General features: G+C 39.2%; 1 long non-coding RNA gene across 3 annotated transcripts in view; it reads right to left on the reverse strand.

Annotated features, from left to right (window-relative positions):
* LOC119854842 overlaps positions 1-24,043 on the reverse strand; it is a 67,960-nt gene that overhangs the window by 27,836 nt on the left and 16,081 nt on the right. For all 3 annotated transcript variants that reach the window (XR_005292647.2, XR_005292649.2, XR_005292648.2), the window contains exons 2-3: positions 21,817-21,904; positions 18,035-18,126 (exon numbers count right to left, since the gene is read on the reverse strand). This is a non-coding gene — a long non-coding RNA (uncharacterized LOC119854842). The remainder of the gene's footprint in view (positions 1-18,034; positions 18,127-21,816; positions 21,905-24,043) is intronic.

A 24,043-nucleotide genomic window follows, 5' to 3' on the forward strand; every position in this document is an offset into this window, starting at 1 on the left:
TCCTGTCCTGAATGGAAAGGCACTTCACAATTGAAAATGTTGAACCAGATACCAATGAATCGAGCTACAACTATTTACACCCACTGAGGATCTGGCCCAGTGAATCTGAATGGGTTTAGTAAGATTGATTAGCATTAGAAATAACAGGCACAAATGACAGCCCTTTTTTTACTGCACTATAATACACTGCCACAGAAGAATTGAAGACATACCAGTTCACAGAAGCAGCAGATCCATCAGGTTTGTACACGTCTGACAATTAATAATCTGTGGCACTGGGTGTGCTTTTGGATTAGCATGCTGCAGATGTTTTCGGGATTTTCTCTCCTAGGTTTGGGGGGCGGGGAGGGGGAAGTGCAACATGATTCTCCCTGGAACCACATGACTTCACTTTTGACCTGTTTTTTCCGGTTTATCCTTTAAGTACCCTCTTAGTAAAATGCTAACAGTAAGGATAAAGGTAGATATTAAGCTACACAGGCCTTTGATCTTGTCTATTATATTTTATAAGGCTCTATAGATGGCACAAGTTATGTCTGTATGTCTCGTCTTTAGCTGGTACATATATTGCTACTTTGCAAGGGAATAAAATCAGAGGATACACACCCCATTGATAATTGATAATACACACCCCATTGGGGGGAATAATTATTAATGGTGTTGCACTAATATATCCAGTTATGCTCTCAATTATGCAACATTCAGTTAGCAATGCAACCACTATGACTAACACTATATTTATAGTTGAAAAGACATTGCCATTATTAACTCCTAATTTCAGGTAGGAAAGACTGCATCTCCTGCAGTAACTGTGGAAGCAATCAAGTGCTGGCACAAAATAAAAGCTTTGTCTCCTCCTCCCTCCAAAACATCATCACTCCCTCCATATCCCCCAACAGCATGGGAGAAGTTGGGTGCCCTCCCTGCCCAGATCCATCCATCCAGGCTCCCCCTTGCAGTGTTCCCGTCAATAACATCCCTTCTCCTATTTATGCTTCCCTGTGTCTAGGAAACTTGCCGAGTAATTAACCGCTGGAACAACTTACCAAGAGTTGTGATGGATTCTCCATCACTGGAAATGTTTACATCACGATTGGTTGTTTTTCTTAAAGATGAGCTCTAGTCCAACTACTTATTGGACTTGCAGCAGGAATTAATTCAGAGAAATCCTACTTAAGTCAGACAAGATGATCACAATGGTCCCCTCTGGCCTCAATATGTATGAATCTATTGGTAGCGCTAGTCTGCTCTGCCTCCTTTGGCTCGGCAGATCAGGCCTCACTGCCAGCAGACCGGAGATGGTTTGCCACCAAGGGAAACTGACTGACGAGCAGGACTGGTACTTCAGCATCAACCTACTCATCCTACTCTTTGTGTTCCCTGCTATATTGTACATTGTTATACACAGAGAAAAAGAGAAACTGATGCATATAATGCAAATCTCTGGAGTGAAAGGTTTTCAAAACAGTTTGAGATAGATAAATTTGGGTGTGCAGTATGTTTCTGTATCTGCTAGATGGCGTAGGGGATTCCCTGAGGAAGAGCAGAGTCTGTGCTGGTTGGATGTTTAAGGCATGGCAAAGAGGTTTCCCTTTACTTGTCATTTCCTTGCTTTTAAGGGGTTTGTGTGGGTGAGTTTTGCTCTTAAATGGTTTTTATGGAAGCTATCTTTGGGAGAATATATCTGAACACTACAAACTGAAATGCATGGAGTTGCTTTCCTTTTAGTGAGTACACATTTCAATAAAAACAAAGAGGTGCTACGTCTATTTGAATGTGTGATAAGTGTTCCTTTCAAATACATGTCAAATATACATATATCTTCTTTGTAAAAATCCACCATGTACTAATGCAATATTGTTAATATTTTTAACACATCCAGTGTCAGGAAAATTAGCTCTACAGGTAAACCAATATTTTTCTCTTTGAAATATCCCTTGCTATCTCAATAACCTTGTGAGTGCTCCACTACGTGACTCAACCATGTTTAGATGAATGGAGTCTCTTTGATAAACACATTTGAACAATGAGGCCAACTTTTTATTTTTTTTAAAGGCTTCTAATTTTGTATGCTGCAATTTCTGGGTTCCCAATCTGAGATCTGATGGGCCTGATTTCAGAGGTGCTGAACAATCAGAACTCCAGTGGAATCTAAGAGTGCTCACCAACTTTGAAAACAAATCACAAAGGTTCTGAATCTGAGAATCCAAAATGAAAGTACTGAAAATTAGAAGCCACTTTTGAAAATGCTGGGCCAATATATGACAAGCCAAATGAAAAAGCGTAGGTTAGAGACATGAACAAGGAATGATATAATATGCCACAGTATTTAGGGATTCAAAATCTCATTGATTTCAATAATGTTTGGATCGGCCTCTATTACACTGAATTGGACCCTTTTTTTTTTAAATGGCCTTTTCCCTGCACCATACTAGCAATCCAAATTCTACCTGCTCCTGGAAAGAGGTAGCACAGAGAAAATTCAGGTTTAAGTGTAGATTACTTGTATGGATGTATAGAATTTTGTAAAATGCTCAGCTACCCCAGTGTTGGTGTGGTATAAATACCTAAATAGACAGATTGAGTGATTGCACATTTGTACAACAGCAGCTAGGTTACTTTTAGAACAATTAATTGTCTACACCACTCCCACTAATGGAGACATTGGTGACACTATACTGTAAATAAAACATGCCTTGATGATAATTAGCAACACCCCTGAACTGTCTCACTTCCACACACAGGTTCTCTACTAGGCAATGGGTTTTAGTTAGTGGCATCCACCTCAGAACCCATAAAATGACAAGACCATCTTAAAAAGAACTGAGCTTCTTTTTATTTGACAGTTCCATGTTAACATTAATGAGAATGAGGTTCTTGACTCAAAGATCATTAAACAAGGCAATATGCTGTTAAACTTAACTATTGGCAATGGAAACATAAGTCACCAAAGTTACAAATGATAAAAATCACAATTATCCAGCAATTAAATTTACAGCTATAAAAACCCTTTCAGTCATTAAGGATGTTAATTCTCCTGCTCCTCTCCCTGAAGCATTTAGCATTCAGCCCATCCTTCAGAAATAGGAATCAATTGATTCCAGGTGAAAAGGCAAACGAACACCTAATGAGGCAGAAAGGAAAATGACATAACCCCCTGAAATGAGGGATCATCCATAAATTTCTGTACACAACCATAAATATTAGGAATAGGCAAATCCATTTGGATAAAATAGGAAATGAGTTTTAAATGTCACCATCCTTCATACCAAACACAAATTAAACCTGCTTGGAGGGTCAAAGAATCTAACCTAAAAAGGAAAATGTCCCTGCCTTTTGCACTCATTTATAAATTCCCACTTTAGCCAACCTATGTGACAAAGAAATCCTAGCAATATTTCTGAACTGACTGGCAGCAGAAAGAAGTTGCTCCTGTTCTCATGGGTTTTCCAGCCTAAATTCCAGCTGTGTTTGTGCTCGTCACTCTTAAGTCGCTCCTTGCAATTGCACCCCATATACTTGCCTAGAGAAACACTTTCTTACCTTAGGTGTATATTAATCAGAGAATATTCAAAGATGATTTTTAAGGCCAGCCTTACACATGTGCAAAGGAGTAAAGTAGCAATGAAAAGGAAGAGGAGAGGGGCATAAGCACTCTTTTCCCCCTTCCTCTTCTTAGGATGGAGTTGAAGAGAGGGATTTTGAGCCCAGATAGCTAGTCAGGGTCAATGGAGAGTTCTACTTTGTACTCCGTTGGCTCTGTTCATTCTATTACTAGAGCTTGCAGAGCCAAAAGAGAGCAGATCTAAGCGCATGCTTAGCTCCTTTCAAGGGCCAGCACAGTGGGTGAAAATTCCCAAAATGTTCAGCAATCTAGCTGACCTGGGTCTGTGTCAAACAATTTGTACTTTAAACTATGACTTCCAGCTACTGTAGTTATCTTTACCTTATTGAGGAAAATTACAAAGCTGTTCTTCCCACATTAAACATTTATTCTCCGAGTGGAGAGTCAACTATTTAAAAACAGCATTATTACATCCTAGAAAGGAAACTAAGCTCTGTAATCTTGCTGTTTGTCAGCTCTAACCACCACCTGAATTCCATTCTGCAGAAGAGGTTCAACTGCAGAGAAGGGAGCGTAAGAGATGCACTTTTCATTGTTCCTACTGGCTTGGTAAGAGATCTCATATAAGAGAATTTTTGCCTATGGATCACAAGAGTCTTCGCTCAAATCTAAGCAGCAAGATGTACCCATGATTAGTCCATTCACTAAACAGGTGAATCAGCTAAATGTTTCCATCTGCTCTAGTGTCTGGCCACCAATTTGTCCTTATAAATTCTTAAGTGGCCATGCCTTTCTAACATAAAAACAGCATGGGATGGATGGTGGGAATACTCATCTTGCATTCCTGTCCATTAAAAAAAATATGTACAAGTGGCATGCAATGTAAAGGCTTGCACAGTCCATTTAGTGAGAACATTTCAGGAATGCTTATAAACTGTTTCTGAAATGGCCTTTTATGCACACTGACAACACCCAGATGTCTTTAATTACAATGACTCTGGGACTTATTTCTTTGCTTATCTATCACTGCCCTCCAGCATTGGTTCCTGTTGATTAAATCTGCCTCAGTAACATTATACAGCTCTCCTTCTAGATATGAAATGGCTGTAGGTCTTCAGTTTCCTGGCTATTGTGTTTTAATGCATCATTGCATTTTCAAATAAGCTAACAATATGGTGTGGCAGCTATAAAGGAGATCAAAGGCATAACACATTACCTCTGTTTCCCTGCATTAACTTCATAATTTATTTGTGTCTCTTTTAGTACCTGAAAACACCCCACTATTTTTAAGTTCATTTATTTTTGAACTTAAAGGCTACAAAGGCCTGATATTCAGAGGTGTCCAGCACTCACAGCTCCAATTAAAAAGTCAATGGCCGCTCAACATAACCAAAATCAAATTCCATATCTTTAACTATGGACCTAAACCTCTTCATATGGGATATATATGTATATAGACTGAAAATTTCCTTGTTAGAAAGTTCACAGCAATATATTAGGTTCCATCATTAGTGACCTTGGGGAAATTCTTTTGCCTTTGACTTCAATGGAGCCAGGATTTCAGAGCTAATTTAAAAAAAAAAGAGAGAATCAAGATACATACATATTTTTGTGTGCACACGTCTGTGCAACGTATGTGTGATTGTGCTTGCAAGTGAGGTACCTGCAGGTGTCAACTGCACATTCAACTACCTGATTTCTGTGTGTAATGGCAATGATTGCATGAGCAAATGTAGACCCCAAAAATGTGTCTGTAAATAAGCCTTTTTCAGTTTGATCTTGATGGTTTTTCATTTTCCCATATATGAGAAATCCCATTCCAAGGCTCTACATCATGTTAGCAGTCCCCTTGGTAAGAAATTCTGTGATGGGTAGGAAAGGATTTCAAGAGCAGTCTATGAAGCCCTATTGTAGACATTATTCCTTCTCTAAAGAGTCTGTTTCCAGTATTGGCAGCAGTGCAATAGGTTTTCTAACCAAAGGAGCTATGAACTGGAACATATCACAAAGGAGTTAGAGCTGCACGTTGATGTAGCTGCATCACACAGAAGCAGTGTCTAGGAGTAATAGTAGAAGCATCCACAAAGTAGCTTCATGACCTGTGGAAAAGCATTCTGTCCCCAAAGCCTTCCCTGAGTCACTGAGCACTGAACCTGCCTATTTTGGTATGGTGCAGGGATCAGAATCTGGACCTTATTCATGAGTTAGTGTGTATTTTTATAAATCCCTAGGGAAAAGCCACATCAAGAAGAACCTGACCCTGATGTATTCTGAAAGCACAACTCTCACTGGCTTCAGAAGCATTTTATATGAGCTACCATAAAAAGCAACTGGAAAAAAAACCCACAGTCTGACTTGCAGTGGATGCCGCAAGAATTCTCCACCTCTGAAATTGGGCCACTTAAATTAGATACTTAAGTTTAGTCACCCATTTAGAAGACTGTGGCCTATATATCTCCTCCTTTTACCACATGAATTTCTTTTGCATAATAACATTATTAGTTCCTATAGACTTCATTTTACGTATCGAAAGTGACTGCAGTTCCATTAATGACTATAATTGTTTCAGACGCCCATTAATTTTGATTTATTAACTTATTTAATTTCCCTTATTGTAATCTTGCCTACTCTATAAGTAATTTACTTTTTTATTGTTCTGGGTCAATACTAATTCTATCATCTGTAAATTGTTTAATTAATAACAATTAGTACCTCCCATCAAGAGTTCATTTTCCTGTCCGAACTTTGTTCATGTGATTTCAATATAAATTTACCCTCTTTTCCCCCCAACTATTTAGACAATTTGATCCAATACAAATAGATATTTTCAAAAATCACAGTACCAGTGTTGTGACATTTCTTGTTTTTCACAAAGCCTCAGCTCTTGGAGTCAATGATAATATGAGAATCTTGGCTTTCACTATTACAAAAGCAAGTTTCTAGCCCTTGTGGCTTCAGAGAAAAGCTCAAACACATGAACACTAAAGTCTCAAAAGCCAGAATATAAATGAAAAGAATTAAAAAGGTATTTTTTTAAATCTCATAATTTTCAGGGCCTGATATGATTTTAGACTATTTGAGATTGGCATTACTGCAATATCCACTGGGGAATGCACTAATATTAATATTTTAAAGTACCTTCCATGAAGGCACCTCAATTCATCTACAATACAACAGCTCAAACTTTAACACCAGCATAAAACTAAACAACAGAAACCACTATTAAAGTGGCATATAATGAAAAATGGACCAGATCTTCATCTTGTGTAAAACAGGAGCTTTAGGATCTGGCCTCATCTCATTACCAGGAAGGTATTTAAATCTAGCTTCTAAAATTAATCTAGCTTTGATGGACCTTAAGATAGACATGCAGCAACTCTCCATGTCTCTCCAAATTTTGTACCAGTAGTAAGGTAATGGTGTGTCCCTTTAAGACCATAAGAGATGTCTTAAATAGTGTTGTGGCCTTGAAAGTACACACCGTTGCATTTGGTTTCCATAAATTAGTTCTCTAAAACTGGGCTGAAAAATCAAAATCAAATAAGATGAAATGACAGGAATACTAGAATTTATGCACAACCTAAATTGCACGAGAAAGAAAAAGCCTTACTAGAAAGATAAGCAAAAACAGTTATTAAGCTCTGTTGGCCAATATAGATTTTACACACACATTAATAGGTTTTATGTGTACAACATTAACATATTGTTATTGTGATATTATATATGTAGGTGTTCGAAAGTTACGTCAAGTGACTGTATTAAGCTCTCCCCACAGTTCTGTTTACAGATGTCAAGTATCTCACACCACTTTGCAAAGCTGAAATCAGCTTTGGCATTAGAAAACAGGAACCCTGTTAAAGACAAGATATATGAATTTCTGCCCTGATACATGTTTAGGAGATGGCTTCACTCCTATTGGTACCTGGAATGTACTGAAAACAAGAAATAAGGAAAAGTACAAAACTTGCAAAGACTGGTGTCAGAGTAGCAGCTGCGTTAGTCTGTATCCGTAAAAAGAATAGGAGTACTTGTGGCACCTTAGAGGCTAACCAGTCTTAATTAATTAGCCTCTTAGAGTTTGTATGGAAACTTCCACCTTCTCTGTACGTATACATCTTCTTACTATATGTTCCATTCTATGCATCTGATGAAGGGGGCTGTAGCCCATGAAAACTTATACTCTAATAAATTTGTTAGTCTCTAAGATGCCACAAGTACACCTGTTCTTTTTAAGAACTGGTGTGTTAGAACACAGTGATGAATGGAAAGCTCTCCTAACTTGAAAACAAGTCTGATATAAATAGAGGTAGTTTTGGGATCACACCTTCAGTGTAAAGTGAACTGACCAGACTGGGAAAAACTGTTTCCTAGAAAGACTGTAACGTTTTAGCTTTCTTTCCTGTACTGTCTTTAGACAATAAATTGGCTGTGCTTCGTTATTTGGTCTCTTGAGCATTTTTAATATTGAACTGGAATAGTCAAAGTATTGGCTATAAATAGATCCTATAATCAAACTAGTGGAAAACAGAAAATTTGAATATCCAGTTTACCCATACTGATTATAAGTATGGCATCTGTTTTTCTGAGTTTATTAATTTCATTTTGGGGGAGTTATTTTTTTAATCAATTTTTGAGTTTTATTTAGATGTCCAAAAACAGGGGAGAGTTGGGGCTCTCTCTTTGTATATACTGTGTATATACACACACACACACACACACACACACACACACACACACACTGTTATGAGTAATCTCTATGTAATGTTCCCTAGTGTACTTTAACATAATACTACTTCAAACAGCACTACATTAAAGCACAGTAGGGAACATTTTGTGCACACTGAGAGGATCTACGCAGACCAATTAAAGCACAACACATTAGAAATCACACATTACTGCTCCGTGTAGACATTAGTAACCATTTCCAGTGTTTATTGGATAAAAACCAATTTCATTTTTTTTTTAATCAGGGGTGTTTGATCAGCGTTTATTGATTAAAAAGAAAAGGAGTACTTGTGGCACCTTAGCGACTAACAAATTTATTTGAGCATAAGCTTTTGTGAGCTACAGCTCACTTCATCGGATGCATTTGGTGGAAAATACAGTGTGGAGATTTATATACACACACAGAGAACATGAAACAATGGGTTTTATCATACACACTGTAAGGAGAGTGATCATTTAAGATGAGCCATCACCAGCAGCGGGGGGGGGGAAAGAAGAGGAAAACCTTTCATGGTGACAAGCAAGGTAGGCTATTTCCAGCAGTTAACAAGAACATCTGAGAAACAGTGGGGGGTGGGGTGGGGGGAGAAATAACATGGGGAAATAGTTTTACTTTGTGTAATGACTCATCCATTCCCAGTCTCTATTCAAGCCTAAGTTAATTGTATCCAGTTTGCAAATTAATTCCAATTCAGCAGTCTCTCATTGGAGTCTGTTTTTGAAGTTTTTTTTGTTGAAGGATAGCCACCCTCAAGTCTGTAATCGAGTGACCGGAGAGATTGAAGTGTTCTCCGACTGGGTTTTGAATGTTATAATTCTTGACGTCTGATTTGTGTCCATTTATTCTTTTACGTAGAGACTGTCCAGTTTGACCAATGTACATGGCAGAGGGGCAATGATGGCATATATCACATTGGTAGATGCGCAGGTGAACGAGCCTCTGATAGTGTGGCTGATGTGATTAGGCCCTATGATGGTGTCCCCTGAATAGATATGTGGACAGAGTTGGCAACGGGCTTTGTTGCAAGGTTCCTGGGTTAGTGGTTCTGTTGTGTGGTTGCTGGTGAGTATTTGCTTCAGGTTGGGGGGCTGTCTGTAAGCAAGGACTGGCCTGTCTCGCAAGGTCTGTGAGAGAGTGATGGGTCATCCTTCAGCATAGGTTGTAGATCCTTGATGATGGGTTGGAGAGGTTTTAGTTGGGGGCTGAAGGTGATGGCTAGTGGCATTCTGTTATTTTCTTTGTTGGGCCTGTCCAGTAGTAGGTGACTTCTGGGTACTCTTCTGGCTCTGTCAATCTGTTTCTTCACTTCAGCAGGTGGGTATTGTAGTTGTAGGAATGCATGATAGAGATCTTGTAGGTGTTTGTCTCTGTCTGAGGGGTTGGAGCAAATGCGGTTATATCGTAGAGCTTGGCGTAGACAATGGATCGTGTGGTGTGGTCTGGATGAAAGCTGGAGGCATGTAGGTAGGAATAGCGGTCAGTAGGTTTCCGATATAGGGTGGTATTTATGTGACCATCACGTATTAGCACCGTAGTGTCCAGGAAGTGGATCTCTTGGGTGGACTGTTCCAGGCTGAGGTTGATGGCGGGATGGAAATTGTTGAAATCATGGTGGAATTCCTCAAGGGCTTCTTTTCATCATGGGTCCAAATGATGAAGATGTCATCAATGTAGCACAAGTAGAGGAGGGGCATTAGGGGACGAGAGCTGAGGAAGCATTGTTCTAAGTCAGCCATAAAAATGTTGGCATACTGTGGGGCCATGCGGGTACCCATGGCAGTGCCACTGATTTGAAGGTATATATTGTCCCCAAATGTGAAATAGTTATGGGTGAGAACAAAGTCACAAAGTTCAGCCACCAGGTTAGCCGTGACATTATCGGAGATACTGTTCCTGACGGCTTGTAGTCCATCTTTGTGTGGCATGTTGGTGTAGAGGGCTTCTACATCCATAGTGGCTAGGGTGGTGTTTTTAGGAAGATCACCAATGGATTGTAGTTTCCTCAGGAAGTCAGTGGTGTCTCGAAGATAGCTGGGAGTGCTGGTAACGTAGGGCCTGAGGAGGGAGTCTACATAGCCAGACAATCCTGCTGTCAGGGTGCCAATGCCTGAGATGATGGGGCGTCCAGGATTTCCAGGTTTATGCATCTTGGGTAGCAGATAGAATACCCCAGGTCGGGGTTTTAGGGGCGTGTCTGTGCGGATTTGTTCTTGTGTTTTTTCAGGGAGTTTCTTGAGCAAATGCTGTAGTTTCTTTTGGTAACTCTCAGTGGGATCAGAGGGTAATGGCTTGTAGAAAGTGGTGTTGGAGAGCTGCCTAGCAGCCTTTTGTTCATATTCCGACCTATTCATGATGACGACAGCACCTCCTTTGTCAGCCTTTTTGATTATGATGTCAGAGTTGTTTCTGAGGCTGTGGATGGCATTGTGTTCTTCACGGCTGAGGTTATGGGGCAAGTGATGCCACTTTTCCACAATTTCAGCCCGTGCACGTCGGCGGAAGCACTCTATGTAGAAGTCCAGTCTGCTGTTTCGACCTTCAGGAGGAGTCCACCCAGAATCTCTCTTTTTGTAGTGTTGGTAGGAAGGTCTCAGTGGGTTAATATGTTGGTCAGAGGTGTGTTGGAAATATTCCTTGAGTTGGAGATGTCGAAAATAGGATTCTAGGTCACCACAGAACTATATCATGTTTGTGGGGGTGGAAGGGCAAAAGGAGAGGCCCCAAAATAGGACACATTCTTCTGCTGGGTTAAGAGTATAGTTGGATAGATTAACAATATTGCTGGGTGGGGTATGGGAACCACTGTTCCCCTAATGCCCCTACTCTACTTGCGCTACATTGATGACATCTTCATCATCGTTCACCTGCGCATCTACCAATGTGATATATGCCATCATGTGCCAGCAATGCCCCTCTGCCATGTACATTGGTCAAACTGGACAGTCTCTACATAAAAGAATAAATGGACACAAATCAGACGTCAAGAATTATAACATTCAAAACCCAGTCGGAGAACACTTCAATCTCTCCGGTCACTCGATTACAGACTTGAGGGTGGCTATCCCTCAACAAAAAAAACTTCAAAAACAGACTCCAATGAGAGACTGCTGAATTGGAATTAATTTGCAAACTGGATACAATTAACTTAGGCTTGAATAGAGACTGGGAATGGATGAGTCATTACACAAAGTAAAACTATTTCCTTATGTTATTTCTCCCCCCCACCCTGCCCCCACTGTTCCTCAGATGTTCTTGTTAACTGCTGGAAATAGCCTACCTTGCTTGTCACCATGAAAGGTTTTCCTCCTCCCCCTTCCCCCCGCTGCTGGTGATGGCTCATCTTAAGTGATCACTCTCCTTACAGTGTGTATGATAAAACCCATTGTTTCATGTTCTCTGTATGTGTATATAAATCTCCCCACTGTATTTTCCACCAAATGCATCTGATGAAGTGAGCTGTAGCTCACGAAAGCTTATGCTCTAATAAATTTGTTAGTCTCTAAGGTGCCACAAGTACTCCTTTTCTTTTTGCAAATACAGACTAACACGGCTGCTACTCTGAAACCTGTTTATTGATTAAAACTGAAAATCAGAAGCCCAATTATAAGTGAGGCAACTGTTCCTCATCCAAACACCCACTTGTATTTCACTATCAGAATGATAAGTGATAGAAGAAATCAACTTGGTTAAGTTTGGCAACAACCACAGATATAATCTTTATCCATATCCAGAATATAAACAAGCACTTTCCACATGGTCAGTGATAAGAGATTGTACACCAAGGTGTTCATTATCCATTCTGGTAGTTTAAATAAGACAAACACTAACTCACTTAATAATTAGGTATCATGATGCCACAGTAAAAGCAAGTCCCGGCCCCAATGAGTTTACATGACAGATAAATTATAGGAGAAAGGAAGGAATATTATCCCCATTTTTTTTTTTACAGATGGAACTGAGGCACAGAGAAATGAAGTAACTTGGCTGTGGTAACCAAGGAAATCTACAGCAGAGTTAGGAACTGAACACAGATCTCTTGAGTTCCAGCCCGGTGCCTCAATCACAAGACCATCCTTCCTCTTACTGATTCCTGCACATGTGATCTTGTGTCATCTTAATGTTGTTACCATATCCTGAAGCTTTCTTTACATAAATAAGATCTATTGTCCCCGGTAAGGTCCATATCCAGTTTTATTCTTTTCCAGGGAAATATAGTCTGAATCATACTTTGTAAAGTCAGTAACGAAATACTTTTAGAGTCCAAAACTAGGAGTCAACATTAACTACTTCCAGTTATCTTTTAACTCTGTTAAAAATGTGTTTACTTCAAAGGAAAAGGATAATCGTTGGCAGTTGATTTATCTTAATCTTCTGTGTTGAAAAAAATAAATATTAAAAGGTTGTAGTAATATGTCATCCTTGCTTAATGGTACTCTTTTATCAAGTTGACATGATGGTAGCTAATTATTGAGTTAATGTATGTCTTGTTATTTAATCTTCCAGAACTGATAATGAACTGTGTCAAATACTTATTAGTCACTCATTCTCTCTACACCTAGTTGACATTAACATGGCCCACAGTTAAACATCAGTGTTCCTTCACTTCCAGACACAATTATGCTGTCAAACATTATTCTGCTAACTATTCTTTGGTCCAGAGACACAAGTTATATTATCCTCAATTTGTCTAGACCAAGAGAATATCCACAGAAAGCACGGAGGACAAAAAGAGCAAAGGGAAAGTCTAGTAAGGGTTAGACAGAATGGGTTAGGTAGCCCAAGAGCATCTGTGAAAGTTAGAGGAGAACAAGAATGTGCAAGAAGAGCCTGGGAGCTACTCCCAACATGATACTAAATCCAAATTTTTAGATATTCTGGGCATTTCATATCCTGATGTAAATTGTCATAGCTCACTTGATTTCAGTGAAGCCACAAGGATTTACATCAGCTGAAAATCTGGCCCACTGATATCTTACATCAGTAGTCATTTCTCCTAGTTAGTGTAATTTCTGTTCTGGAAGACGACAGACTTACACATTCAAGCACCAAGATTTTCCTTTCTCATTGGCAAGAGATAAAGGACCATGGTCATCTCTAGTGGAACACCACTGAAGTCACTGATGTTGCATCAAGGATTAATTTGGTGCAATATGTGTAAAGCATCATTGGCCATTGCCCAGGTAGTGGATGGTTTCCATTACTGGAGGGACACTCACATCATGGAATCAGGTCTGGTGTAACTTGCTTATTTATACTATGCAAACAAGCCCTGCTGTTTTTAAACCAAATAGACCCAACCGTACACAGCCAGTTCCTGAAACCCTGATTCCACCTCCCAGAGCTGCCATAGGAACAGTTGCCTTCATCACTGTCTTCCCACTCACAAGTCTCTAACTGCCCTCCCAGATGCCATGGAACATTCCCCCCCTTGGCTGAGCTGTAAGCCTCCAGTCAGGAGCCAGGAGAGTCACCATAGTAGATTCATTACACTGCCCTCCTTGGCTGACCTATCTCTGCTCAGCCAATTCATCACCATATTTTACTTTAAGATGAGTGGCACCATCCAAGACATAATTCAGGTAGCTATGGAACTACACTATTCATTGGACTAAAATCTATTTGAAAATTCATTGCAAGAATAGCTAACTGAAATATAATTGCATAGAATTTTCATGCATGTGGCAACCTGCCTCTCAGCCACAGCATTGCCAGGTTCATGGGGTTTCCTACAACCATGGGAGGCTTTGAATGGTTAGTCATGGTAAGCAATGAGTAGGGATCACTTGGGAGGCTATTATCACAGGCAGCATTTTTTGGGGATACCATCAAAGTCAGGCCAAAAAGATTAAAACTAGCCCCAAGGAAGGCTATTATTTAGGAGTAACATCACAGCTTCAATAGCCAACTGGAATGTACTTTACAGGAAGGAAAGAGATCCAAAACTCCAATAACCAATTACAATTGTTTGTTTCCTATACACACTTTTACTAGGTTACAGAATGAACAGTTGTCCAATCAATATTAAACCAACAATTTTCCAGTTCCAATTATTTAGCCAGGCAACCTCCTTTCTCAGAGCGCATTAAAGAATTCTTACACATTGCTAGCATGATTCTCTTAAATTTCTTGTAGTTGCTTGGAAACAAGAACAGAGCAGATATACATGTGGCAGGAACAGTCGTCCATCAATGACCATACCTGTACCTACCATCAACACAAAACATGTAGGTCACATTTTTGGCTTATCAACCTGGACCAAGATTTTGGCTTTGTTTGTTGCTCAGCACTTCTGAAAAATCAGGTGCCTAATTATAGGTGCCCAGTATAAGTATAGGCACCCTCGTTTGAAAATGTTGGCCCTTCAGAACATCTCTTCTAGTTGTCTTAATACTGACCTTGGTCAGTGTGCTTATTTTCAGGTACGTGTTGAAGGAGGGTGTATGTGGTGAATGGTAACTGATGGGGTATCATCATCCCTGAACACACCTTTTCTGGAAGTTGCATTATCAGGGCTCTTTTGGAGGATCTGAGATGAACCAAGTGAGATGCATGGGGTATGCTAGGCTCAGAGGTTCCAGTTATTTACACCACTGGTGGTTCTTTTCAGAAGGAGAATTTGTATCGCTCCCAGCACACTGAAACCCCTATCCTGAGAGGGGCTTTAAAACTCTGTGGTAACAAACACTTGCAATATATTGGATCATTGTGAAAGTCTTCAGTACTACAGTGTGTTACTGAGTAAGTAAAGGCCAAGGGATAGTTAATTTATCTGGGGGGATGAAAAGCATAAAATTAGAGATATACGTATACAACTCTATTGAGTTATGCTAAATCTGAAAGAAAAAGGTCATAAAAATGTGGGACAGGAAGCCTATTTGCTAGCGAAGGAGTGAATTGAAAAAAAAAAATACCGCCTGGCAAACAGTCTCTTCCAACCTGCTTGTGAGCACATAAGGGAAATTACCTGAAAACTCAGGAATTATTATACAGATCAAACAAAAGTACTTAACTATAATTACTGGAGTATCGGTGTCTGTCTCAGGACTAGCAGTAACAATGCTAGCACCCCTAGGAATAAGCTAAGGTGGTATGATTTTACTTCTGCTCTTCTATCTTTTCCACCAAAATCACATGGCCAGGATCCAGTTTATAGAGTTAAATAGTTTCTCTATGTTTTCTAAAATAAAGGAAGAGTGAAAAGACTCAGCAAGAAAGGGATTTTACCAGGTACATGAAGGAGAGAGAGTAAGATAGATAGTCAAATGCTTTGAATTAAAGGAAATTATTCATTTTAGTAACTTTACAGCTGGACTTGCTAATATCTCAAAGGGTCTGGAAGACTCCTGAGAAGATCCAAACATTTCTGTATCATCGTCACTCTCATTCTACCTATTTAGTAAATAATGATAAAAAGTTTTAAGCATTCACAGAAGAAACTTCCTGTTGCTAAAACTGGATGGGGTCCTGCCAACTTGACAAGGCAACACTGCATTGATGACACATCAAAGCTAAAGGATAATTAGATGGTTTATAAAACACTAGAGGAAGTAGGTGCTCCTGCTAGTTTGTCGTTGGTCAGTGGCATGAAGACTTATCTCAGTGGTACGCTCTTAAGTTAATGGCTTTCTTCTGAGATGCTGCACACTAGGAGCTCCCATTGACAGAGAAGAAACAGAAGTGTCCGCTTTGTTATTTTCATAGCGTTATGTAAAAACAATTTTGGAACAAATATAACTGTGTATGCCATCTCCGTCATCTTCAGTAAACTGGCAATTGTGACACTATCTCAAAGTGGACCATGAAGGTCAATGCTATTACTATATCCACACAACTGACTTCCTCTTCTGCTGCCCATGCAATGTTCTCCACCGCAAGCCTGTTTGCACATTCCTTACGTGACTAATTATAAATACAGACTACAAGCACAAGATTTTATAACTGCTTAAAAAAGAGAACCAATTCACACATCAGTTATGTGGGAACTTTGCTAGATCACCAACATTAACAAACATCATGCTGTCAGTCCTTTTGCATGAAACGACATGAGAAGGACCATTTTTGAGAAACACAGAAGAAATGAAATTCCTGGTGATATCCACTGTCTGTCTCTACAGAGGTAAGAGAGGAAATGGAAAGTAGGCTGAATACACTTCTGTTCAGCACCTTATTCCAGATCCTGTGAATCTCAGTGCCCTCAACTCCCACTAACTTCAATAAGGTGCATAATTGCCCACAGGAGGGAGACAGGGTAGAGAGCAACAGAGCTGAAATGAAAGAGAAGAGCATAGAACAGGATAGGCATCACCTATGCTTGAATGCCTATGAGGGAAGTCACCTTATAAGGAAAAAATAATTTTAAATTTTTTTTATTATATTTTTTTCCTCTGAAGGACAGTTTGCTCACGTCAGGTAAAACTAGTGCTTTCAAGAACTCATCAGAAGTCCCCAGAATTTTTTTTTCCCTACAGTGATACGTTGCTAATCATGTTTGAAACACTGTCCTAAGGCTCTTTTCAGTGGTTAAGCTATGTTTGATATGGTTGACAGCACAACAGTTAATCTTTGTTATTCATATGAAAATGATATGTTCATTGTATTAGTGCCCAAAGATTCCAGCTGAGATCTGGGCTTCATTGTGCTAGGCGCTGTACAAACATGTAGTATTAGATGGGCCCTATCCCGAATCTAAATAGAATTGACAAACTGGGGGGTAGGACAGAAAACAGAAATATGAAGAGGTGAAGTGCCTTGCAAAAGGTCACAGAGTAGATCAATAGAAGAGACAGGAACAGAAATCAGGTCTCCTGACTCCCATTCCAGTATCCTATTCATTGGACCACATATTATCTTAAAAATCTGTCACTGTTCACCATACCAATAGTTTAATATTTGTTATTTATATAGTAACAATAATGTGGAAAGACAGACATTGGTCAGGCCTGATTCATAAAGCTAGACATGCCTGGAATAACCACAGACTGTAACCACAGTTCAGCCAGGGGTAACTATGACTTAACCATGACAAACAAGATTTGGTGTCTGAACAAGGTCTGAGGCAGAAGCCATGCAGCGTTTCATTTAAATTAAAAATAAAGAAGGCGTAATATAGTTCTAACATTTAAATTACATAAAAAGAAAAGGAGTATTTGTGGCACCTTAGAGACTAACAAATTTATTAGAGCATAAGCTTTCGTGAGCTACAGCTCACTTCATCGGATGCATGTAGCTCACGAAAGCTTATGCTCTAATAAATTTGTTAGTCTCTAAGGTGCCACAAGTATTCCTTTTCTTTTTGCGAATACAGACTAACACGGCTGCTACTCTGAAACCTTAAATTACATAGTAATCCATGAACATGATTGGGAATCCACTAGGGAAGAAGAATGTGGGGAGGGTGGGAGTTGTGGGTTATAAATTCTACAGGGGCTAGATTCTGTGTGGAAACATAGGTAGAATTGATCCAAAAAAGCAAATAATACAAGTGTATAAACTAAAGCTGCTCCTAGCAAGTTTTAAATTATGAGACCATCATTTAAGAGCATACATAATTGCTAGAGGAATTATGCAGTTAATTACCAAGGAACAGATAGAATAAAAAAAACCTCTATGCCAAGCGATGTAAAAATCAATTATAGGCAATGGTCTTCTGACTACTGGGGACTGATATTGACTTAACTCGTTATTTTTAATTTAATACAAATCACATTAAGCATGTTGAAGAGGAGTGGAAAGGGAACACTCACCCACTCTGTTCCCTGAAGTTGGTCTGAAGTCTGTGAATGGATTAAACACTCAATGAATCCCAAATCAGCACCACTGATATATATTTCCTGACCTTGAAATGTAAGAGTTACATTTTTAGGACTAAATTGTGCCTTTAGGCACATCACAGAGCAAGTTTCACCACCCTCCAAGTAGACCCTAGGAAGCACTGTGACTATAGCGACGTTTCTGAAGTACAATTCCCTCCCTGCATCTCCTTTGTTCCCAAGGATGAGAGATGGCACTATACTGCTGGCTTATACCAACAGTAAATTATGACACACTCCATGGGAAAAAAGTCAAGGAACACTCTCCACCTACTGGTTTTTAGGGGATGAGGAATAAGCAGAAGGGTTTGGAATGCCTGCTTACACCTATGTGCCCAGACTTGGGCTGTTCAAAAAATTTCCATCAAAACTGCTTTTCGACTGAAATTGGGTTTTCAACTATTTTATTAAAGTGTCTGCTTTTCATGGAAAATGTTGATTCTTTGGGTGTTTTTTTTTTTTTTTTTTACAAACACCAAAACACGTTGTCCAAAAAAATACGTATTTTGGCTGAAAAAAATATTTTGATTTGATATCCTGCCACTATGCCTCATGGGATTGTAGGAGTGTAGTTTGCTTTCCTCAGGTCCTCATTGTCCATTATAGGCTCGGCTCCCCAGCTAGACTACAACTCCCCTCACCAGAAGGGAGACCATAGTGCATCAGGGAGATGTAGTCCAAACAGTGAGCCCAGCTCATTAAGGAGAATGGAAGCATGAGGAACCTGAACTACAATTCCCAGCGGCACCATAGCAGCATTTTCAAATCAAAATGTTTTGGTTTTCTGACAAAATATATCAGGGTTTTTTTTATTTTCTACCCAACAGTTGAACATTTCCATGGAAAATTTCTATTAAAATTATTTTGTCTGGTTTTGTTTGGTCAAAATTTTTTCAGGAATAGAAGCCAATTTTCCAACCAGCTCTTGCCTACTGAAACTGAGTAGCCTGAGCAGTGGAGCAAGAGCTTACTTCCTCTTATTTCCTTCGATGGCACATAGTCCAGTCCAGCTCCTAGTGAGATAATGTACTATTATTCAAATTACAGGTGTTCATTGTCTTAATGCTATGTAGTCTGCTTTATTTCATTAAGGTGTAAAATCAGGAATGGTTTAGCGTAGTGATAGTGACTGTGAAAAGCATTAACATTTCTGCATCATTTTATTTACATGTTTTATATTACTATTGAGCAAGGAAATTGGTGATTTTTTTCGCGTATGTTTCTGGCTTCTATGACAACCCACTCTATAGGAAAAAGCATATTAAATAGTATACCAGTTTAATATTTGTTTTGTTTCACAGGTTATTACATCCTTCAGCACTCATCAATGACACCATCCCAGAAGTTACTGCCAAAGAAACATTTGTTTCAACCTTCTCACAAACAGCTGACTACATTGCTTCTGCAGCCCTGTAGCCCTCAACAGGACCAGGTAACAAGAGGCTACCCATCTACGAATCCAATCTGTGATATCCAATCCCTGTATGGTAGCCACAAGCTGACTCAGAATAGATTTTTCTGTTCAAAGTTTCACATTACATACAATTTTAAGCAAATTAAATGTGGTAAAAGTTTCCAGTTTGTCAGCCCTGGAGACTGAAATATTCTATATGTCCAAGAACAACCTACAGTTCAACAAGAGCATCAATAATGCTTCTTCATTACCCTCAAATCTCAACTGGCAGATCCACCTTTAGGGGAAGAAAAATTAGTTCAATCTCAGCATCCACATAATCCTTACCCTCTCTTTTGAGATTGCCAATAAGAGTCCCAATTATTGACAGCTATAGAAGTGGCATGAACCGTCCACTCATTTCGCATTCAACAGTCCATCAGCTGGAAATGACCCTTCATTTCTTGCATGCCCAGCTAGCAGCCAGACCACCAGATCAGCAGGTGAGATACTTCATTGACAAAGATGAGCTAGACTAGCAGAATGGGTGTTTGAATGGCAAAAAAAAAAAAAAAAAAAAAAAAAATGAAGGAGATGGAGCCAGTTTGCTAGATTGGGCAGAGAATGTATGGCAGTAGGAGGGACAGAAGCAATGGAGAGTGGAATAGAGGGAGTTGGAAGTAGCCTATAGTGGACTTGACAATCCATCCATTGTATAACTTTAATTGTACATTTTTAAATTATGTGGGACCAAGTCCATTTTGGAGGTCTGTTGTTTATACAGTCATTTGAGCTTTAGTCTTCTGATTTATGCACTGTCAGAACTATGATAAAATAATCACCATATAATTCACAGATATCTGTTGTTCTGTCCATGTTATGTTTGCTATTTAGGCCTGTGTTTGCTATTTAGGCCTCTTTGCTTCCACTGCAGTTTCTGTTTGCCAGTATTGAACATACTGTACTTCTGAACTTTCATCTCCTCTGATAGTCACATCCCCAGCAGACGCCAGTTTCCTCTGTCCTCCCTCTACAAACTCTTTCTTCTTTCACTTCTGGATGTCTCTGATAATACTGTCTGATAAACTCAATTTCCAGGTCCTTATGGATGCAGTATAGCTCATCCAACAGGATGCTGTGGCTCCAGGTAACGTTATGAACTATCTCTATGCTACTGTGGGCAGCAGCCTTTCCCATCATGTTTTCACCAATCCTGATGGGTTGTTTAATGAATAATCAACTATCTTCTCTTTGCTCTTGTGGGACAGTTTTTCATAAGATATGTGCATGAAGCTATGTGAGAATAGTAAAATCAGGAGGGCAAGAAAATTCTGGTTTTGACCCCCCCGTGTGCTCCCCATACATGTATGTAACAGAGGTATTTCTACAGGTTTGCTAACTTTATGCAGCACATGTGCCTGTTATGTGAGCCCAGTTCTGCCAGCCTTACTTACATCAAGATTTATCTTATTCAATGGTTTCAATAGTTCATTCTGCAACCTTGTCTCTCTGCATTGCCTAGTTTCAATGGGACTTTCTGCACTGGACTAATACTGGATGAATAGAATCACAGCACTGGTGTGATGTCCTTTCTATATGGCTACTGTACAGTGTGCTGGCTGATGTAAATATTTTCTCTTTTGAAGATGAGTTATATTTGAAGTGGCATATTTTTCTTAACTATGTCTGTTTTTTGCTCTTTTTGTTTCTTTCATATATGGTAGGAAGTATTTTTGGAAGTGTTTTATTTTCACGCCTTTTTTATCTTAACTAATCTTTTTTTAAAGTGCTAAGTACATGCATGCTCAAACATGTATTTGAATGCACAATTGATTATCCAATTTTCATATAATTAAAGATTTTGCATGTGCATTTCTTGCTCATTTGACCATGTAATAATTAATTAGCATTAATTATAATAGATTATACCTTACTACTCTGCACACACAGTCAGTTAGAAACAGAGTTGCAGAGGGTTTTTGTTTTTTGCGCAGTACTCTTGTTTTTAGACAGAAAGGAAGCAGAGAAAGAGTATCCAAAAGAACTCATTTCACATCTGCTAGAAAAAAAAAGGTATTTTTAGTAATGAAGTGTTACAATATTTTTGGATGTATTTATTTGATGAGGTGCTCAGTAAAATGAATCTTTTCTAAATGAAATGTGTATATAATAAATTGACTAAAATATAAATTGTCTCCTCAGATGAATCCTCCTAAATTAAGAGGCCTAAAAGGGCTGAAGAAAAGATAGAAAATCCTGAAAAGCTAAATTAAGGAAAGTGTATGCCAGATCAAAAACAGACGAAGCATGTTCTACCACTTACCCAGATGGTTGAAAGTTTAATCTGATATAAGACTAGCATGGCTGCCATCTCTCATTACAGAAGGTGTTTCCATTTCTGACATATTGCTCTGTAACAGACAACCAGACAGAATGGAACTTTAGATAGATATGTATCATTTTACAGAATATATACATATACAGTATAAAAATATGATGACACAAGGAGGTCTCTATTTTTATTGCCACCAATTGTATCCACAGGGTTACCTACAAATGATAAGACACCAGCAATTATGCACGTCTTCCCAGAAAATGAGATCTGGGCACATGAAAATGTCAGGGAATGGCTTAGGAACAAGACTTTTCTTCCTCATTTTTTCCTTGAAGAGAGACCCCTCTTTCAATTCCAGTCTTGCCTCCTGAATAAGGGTGGGGTAAAGGCCAGGCTTCACACATTTCCTACACCTCCCTGCTAGGAAGGGAGTAAGCAATGGCCTGGACCAAGGATCTGGATAACCACATAAGGATTGACTCCCCATTATGATCATGCAGCCCAAGTCACAATCTAACCCTATGTGAGAGAATGTGTATCAGAGTTACAAAAGGCCAAGACTATCTCCTTTATCAGAGGTCTGTGCGCAGCATAAGAGAAGAACAGCTAGGTTAGAGAGTGAGCAGTTAGAACCACCTATCTGGAGGCCACAGAAGACAATGGTTCTGAGACAGAAGCCTCTGATAGAAGTGTCAATTTACTCAGATGAATCATCCAGAGATGAAAAAATAGAAAGACATCTACCCTGAGGATCCATAAATGAAAGTCAGAATGACTCTAGTGATGAATCATCTGGCACCTGCTTCAACAGCAAGCAAAGCAGAACAGAGAATATACCAATGGTTAGTTTTTTGCAGTATTGCTGTAGCCATGTTGGACCCAGGATACGAGAGAGACAAGGTAGGTGAGGTAATATCTAGACCAAATTCTGTTGGTGAAAGGTGCAGGTTTTTGAGCAACACGACATTCTTCTGTCTCTCATTAATTAGTTTCATAGAAACTTCTCACACAAGACAATGCAGACTTGTCTACTGAGGGACACTTAGGAAAGATAAGACCAACCAATTAGAGCTGTGAAAATTATTTCATTTCTGAGTAAGTCATCCACACCAGGGTTTAATGTTTTAAATTATGCACATTAATTTCATAGCTTTAGTTGATTTTTCTCAACTTGCCTGAGTGTCCCTGGATACACTTTGACAGAATCAGGGCAAAAGCTGTCGAGAGATAGAACTGGGTGGTTCATAGGCATGGTAAGAGGATGCAGAGCATTTCACCTGCAGGCCGCTGGTTCAGACTTAGATCAGAGTGGTAGTGACTGGCTGCGTTCAGTTGTGTATGTTAAATGAACTGATGGTTCAATCCAGTTCACAGTGGACATGTATCCAGCCATCATAGCTGGCATTGTTGGCACCCTAATTAGCAGCCTCAGAGAGGCCTAGTACTCAATGGGCATCAATCAAGATTGACTCGATTCTTAGGGGGCCCCTCCAGAATAGGAAAAAAGCATATAGTGGGGAAGCTTGCACTTCCACTGTCCACGCTGTATCAGTCTTGTGGATAAACAGAACGTTTTAGGCTCCAGAGCTGTCAAGTCAGAACTTCTTACTAGCAGAAATTTCTCTTTAAAAACCACTCTTTTAAGAGCTGCATATAAAAAAATGCTTATGAATTCATATTATAATGAGGCATACATATAATGAGGCACACATTTTAGGAACTAATGCAAAAGTTAGAGGTTCCTAGATTTGTTAGCACAGTAGCATATAAATACCAAAATATGTGTAATTTACATATTACAGCTTGTTTGTACCTTGTAGAAAAATTTAACATCCTCATGTTTTATACCATATGATGATCACCTGCAAGGTGAAGGAAGGAAATTTGTCTTTCACATAAAAGTCTAACTAAACCAATGGCTTTATCCTGCTGTCCTAACACAGGCAAAAAAAATATGCACCACACATTAGTGGAAGCTTAGCTTGAATTAACACTGCAAAAGTCAGCCCAAAGTGCATGTGATTGTTGGTAGGGTGTCATCTTTCCATGAAGTATTAGATAGAAGTCACTGCTGTAAGCAAGAAAAGGGAGTTTTAAATGTTAAAATTTCAACTTGCTGAGAAAATACACAGCTTTGCCCAGAGAGTGGATTTCTGCTGCAAAATGATGTATAAAAGTTCACCTTTGACTAACGTAATGTAAGCCAGGGTCCCTT

The sequence above is a fragment of the Dermochelys coriacea genome, chromosome 4 (genome assembly GCF_009764565.3).
Source record: "Dermochelys coriacea isolate rDerCor1 chromosome 4, rDerCor1.pri.v4, whole genome shotgun sequence".
Taxonomy (NCBI): Eukaryota; Metazoa; Chordata; order Testudines; family Dermochelyidae; genus Dermochelys; species Dermochelys coriacea.